Below are 4,881 nucleotides of genomic sequence, written 5' to 3'. Positions count from 1 at the left end.
CTCCGGCGAAGCGAAAGAGCGCGAATGCGCCCACGAAAGTGGCGTGTTTGGACGTGCTTGACGACGACCACCGCAGGAAAACGAAAAACCACGTCAGCCGGGGCGAGCGACCCATGGCGGTCTGGGTGCTTATCGCTGCTATTATAGGGGCACCCCGGCAGACGCAAAAAAAAAAAAAAATTTTTTTCGACATTCTTTTTTGCTCGTCGACCTCGGGTGACCCAGGTCGCAGTGGGAGCCGCGCACGAAAGCGGCGTCGCGAGACGGCTTCGCGGTCGCTAGTCGCACGAGCTCGGCAACCGCGTCTGCCGGGGCGGAGTTCGGGACGCCGACGGCTAAGTGGGAACCGCCGCTCGGATGTTCGCCGTTTGTGGCCGAGTGAGTGCTGGCACTCCGGCGAAGCCAAACGGGGCCGATTCCGGCACGATATCGGCGTCTTTCTACGTGCTCGCCGGCGACCGTCGCACGAGTACGGCAAAGTGCGTCTGCCGGGGCGGGGTTTGCGACGCGTACGCAATAGTGAGAACCGTCGCTCGGATGTTCGTCGTCTTTCGCCGAGCCAGTGCTGGCACTCCGGCGAAGCCGAACGGAGCCGATTCGGGCACGATATCGGCGTCTTTCCACGTGCTCGCCGGCGACCGTCGCACGAGTACGGTAAACCGCGTCAGCCGGGGCGGAGTTCGGGACGCCGATGCGAAAGTGGGAAGCGCCGCTCGGATCTTCGCCGTTTTTGGAGGAGTCAGTGGCGGCACTCCGGTGAAGCCAAGGTGCGCCAATTCGCGCACGATATCGGCGTCTTTCGACGTGCCCGCCGGCCACCGTCGCACGAGTACGGCAAACCTCGTCTGCCGGGGCGGGGTTTGCGACGCCGACGCAAAAGTGGGAACCGCCGCTCGGATGTTCGCCGTTTTTGGCAGAGTGAGTGCTGGCACTCCGGCGAAGCGAAAGAGCGTGAATGCGCCCACGAAAGTAGCGTATTTGGACGTGCTTGACGGCGACCGCCGCAGGAGTACGAAAAACCACGTCAGCCGGGGCGAGCGACCCACGGCGGTCTGGGTGCTTATCGCTGCTATTATAGGGGCACCCCGGCAGACGCAGAAAGAAAAAAAAAAATGGGGACATGGCGTGCGTCACCGTGCGGCTTCGCAGCGTTGCCGAAGTCGCCGAGCCCTTCGACTGAGCCGAACGGCGGACAGGGAACGTTGGTCGGCCGTTCTAACCTGTCGGTGCCACGCCGAGACGTCGTTAAGGAAAACCGCGTCGTGGGCCTCTACGACGCCGTCGAGTCGTTGTACGTTTGGTGTCCAGCGTGTCGGCGGCGAGTAGCGGACACGTCGTTCACGACTTCGGTCTTTCGCAGTCGACGCGAACTTGCGGAGAGTCGTGGTGCCTCACGTTTTCGGCAGAAACCGCGGCGGAATTTTCCCGTGCGTGCGCGCACGACCTCGGTGCTGTGCCGTCAGCGTAGTGTTGCACAAACTCGTGGCCTACCCAAGGTGCGGTACGTTTGCGGCCGTATCCTCGGTGGGAATTTCGTGAGTAGGGTCGCAAATTCTACGACCTCGGCGGGTTTGAGAGCGACGTAGACTTGTGGCACGCTCAACATGCCACACGTTTCGGGGCACACCCGCGGTGAAATTTTCTCGAGTACGCTCGTATTAGGGCCCAAGGAGGTCTGGGTACTTATCGCTGCTATTATGTGGGGGTTCTCGTGAGCGGCGTACGCGAAAGCGACCGGGTGTCTGATATGCGGCGGGCTTCGGCCTCGTCAAGCGTGTCCTCGGGTCTGCTCCAGGGGAATCCACGGCAGTCGTCTGCAGCCTCATCCGCTTGATGCGTTAGGGGCTGGTTGTCGGACGGTGCCGTTTTACCACGATATCGAGGTGTGTTCCGTGTCGTCCTCGGGCGATTCAGATGCGAAAGCGCCGAAGACGCGGGCGTGACCCGTCGTCTGGCGGCTTTGCAGTCTCGGCTCCGTTGCTAGTTCCGGCCGGTCCACCGACAGTGCAGCGGGCTTGGGCAACCCGCACGGCGCGACCGAGTCGATGCAACGAAAAAGAGCGAGCATGAACGTGCTTCTTGCCGCACGGCTCCCACTCGTCTTTCGGGAAGGTTGTGCCGTAGCGAGCTCGAACGCCGTCATCTCGGAGTGCAAAATAAGCGTGTTGGGGCGCCTGAAGGTGGCCTCCGCCGCACACAGACTGCGTCCGGCCCGCCGAGGGCGAGGACGGACGCGCAGTCGAACGATTACCTGGTTGATCCTGCCAGTAATCATATGCTTGTCTCAAAGATTAAGCCATGCATGTCTAAGTACATGCCGAAATAAGGCGAAACCGCGAATGGCTCATTAAATCAGTTATGGTTCCTTAGATCGTTTCTTCCTACTTGGATAACTGTGGCAATTCTAGAGCTAATACATGCAGTGAGCCTGGAGCCCTTTGGGTAACGGGTGCTTTTATTAGACCAAGATCGATCGGGTTTCGGCCCGTATTGTGTGGTGACTCTGGATAACTTTGTGCTGATCGCATGGCCACGAGCCGGCGACGTTTCTTTCAAGTGTCTGCCTTATCAACTTTCGATGGTAGGTTACTTGCTTACCATGGTTGTTACGGGTAACGGAGAATCAGGGTTCGATTCCGGAGAGGGAGCCTGAGAAACGGCTACCACATCCAAGGAAGGCAGCAGGCGCGCAAATTACCCACTCCCGGCACGGGGAGGTAGTGACGAAAAATAACAATACGGGACTCTTTTGAGGCCCCGTAATTGAAATGAGTACACTCTAAATCCTTTAACGAGGATCAATTGGAGGGCAAGTCTGGTGCCAGCAGCCGCGGTAATTCCAGCTCCAATAGCGTATACTAAAGCTGCTGCGGTTAAAAAGCTCGTAGTTGGATCTCAGTTCCAGACGAGTAGTGCATCTACCCGATGCGACGGCTCGGACTGAACATCATGCCGGTTCTTTCTTGGTGCACTTCATTGTGTGCCTCGAGATGGCCGGTGCTTTTACTTTGAAAAAATTAGAGTGCTCAACGCAGGCGAGTCGCCTGAATAAACTTGCATGGAATAATAGAACAAGACCTCGTTTCTGTTCTGTTGGTTTTTGGAATACGAGGTAATGATTAAGAGGGACGGACGGGGGCATTCGTATTGCGGCGCTAGAGGTGAAATTCTTGGACCGTCGCAAGACGAACTACTGCGAAAGCATTTGCCAAGAATGTTTTCATTGATCAAGAACGAAAGTCAGAGGTTCGAAGGCGATCAGATACCGCCCTAGTTCTGACCATAAACGATGCCAACCAGCGATCCGCCTGAGTTACTCAAATGACTCGGCGGGCAGCTTCCGGGAAACCAAAGTATTTGGGTTCCGGGGGAAGTATGGTTGCAAAGCTGAAACTTAAAGGAATTGACGGAAGGGCACCACCAGGAGTGGAGCCTGCGGCTTAATTTGACTCAACACGGGAAAACTTACCCGGCCCGGACACTGGGAGGATTGACAGATTGAGAGCTCTTTCTTGATTCGGTGGATGGTGGTGCATGGCCGTTCTTAGTTGGTGGAGCGATTTGTCTGGTTAATTCCGATAACGAACGAGACTCTAGCCTATTAAATAGGTGCGGGGTTCCCAGCACCTTACAACCTTCTTAGAGGGACAAGCGGCTCCTAGCCGCACGAAACAGAGCAATAACAGGTCTGTGATGCCCTTAGATGTCCGGGGCCGCACGCGCGCTACACTGAAGGAAGCAGCGTGTCTTTATCCCTGTCTGAAAAGACTGGGTAACCCGTGGAACTTCTTTCGTGATTGGGATAGGGGCTTGCAATTGTTCCCCTTGAACGAGGAATTCCCAGTAAGCGCGAGTCATAAGCTCGCGTTGATTACGTCCCTGCCCTTTGTACACACCGCCCGTCGCTACTACCGATTGAATGATTTAGTGAGGTCTTCGGACCGATGTCCGGCGCGGCCTTTCGGTTGCGCCGGTCTGTTGGAAAGATGACCAAACTTGATCATTTAGAGGAAGTAAAAGTCGTAACAAGGTTTCCGTAGGTGAACCTGCGGAAGGATCATTAACGGATTGTGAAGGGTGAGCGCCTCAGCTGCGTCTGCGCCCGACACTTTCTGCCGCTGACCCCGTTTGGACGCGGGGTCGGCTTTTCCCCACGGGGCTGCCTGAATGTGGAGCGGCACCCCGTGACAAATTGTTGCGCCCAGCGGACGCCAACACCGCGACCTTGGACGGTCGGCCAGGTGGCGGACGCGGGTACAAACGGCGCAACGCACTCATAGGTCGGCTTTCGACCCGCCACTGCACCGTGGCTCGAAGCGCTCGAAATGCGCGACCCGACCGCTGCGGGACCGCCTAGTACTGTAAACAGGAGCGGCGGAGCGCGAACGGCGAGTCGTGGTTACGTCGGTAGAAGGCGAGGCTGCGCGTTCCCGAAACGCCAGCCGAGTGCCCTCCCGACCGTTCGAGCGTGCAAGAACGAGACCCGACAATCGCGCGGCGACTGCCAAGTACGAGAGGAACGGCACAAGCGTCGGCGGTCGGTCAAGGAACTGGCGATGTGACGGGTCCGCTGTGCACCAGTGCATACCGTCCCGCCGTCCGCGGCAAGCGCCTCCGCGTCCTCGGGTGACGGAGGCTGCCGGTCGGTTCTTGCAGGCGAGGGATCTCGCTGGCACCGGTTCGCGTTGACGCGCGGCCGGTCATGGCACGGCGATGCGACGGCCGAGGTGCGCAGTACTCGATGGAGGAACCGCACGCTCCGATGACCGTCCCGCCCTCCGCGGCGTATGCGTACCGACCGTAATGGTTGCAGCAGCGCCGGCCGGCTTTTGAATTCGCCACACGAAACACGGTGCGAGATCGCGGTTAGGGGAGCGTCGA

General features: G+C 58.4%; 1 non-coding gene across 1 annotated transcript; it reads left to right on the top strand.

Annotated features, from left to right (window-relative positions):
• The first annotated feature begins 2,248 nt into the window (after positions 1-2,248).
• Positions 2,249-4,063, top strand: LOC142794253 (small subunit ribosomal RNA). The gene has a single exon (XR_012892193.1). It is a non-coding gene; the product is annotated as a small subunit ribosomal RNA (ribosomal RNA).
• Positions 4,064-4,881: the final 818 nt, after the last annotated feature.

This window comes from Rhipicephalus microplus, unplaced genomic scaffold (assembly GCF_043290135.1).
Source record: "Rhipicephalus microplus isolate Deutch F79 unplaced genomic scaffold, USDA_Rmic scaffold_391, whole genome shotgun sequence".
In the NCBI taxonomy this organism is placed as follows: domain Eukaryota; kingdom Metazoa; phylum Arthropoda; class Arachnida; order Ixodida; family Ixodidae; genus Rhipicephalus; species Rhipicephalus microplus.
This window is presented reverse-complemented; position numbering and strand designations above follow the sequence as displayed.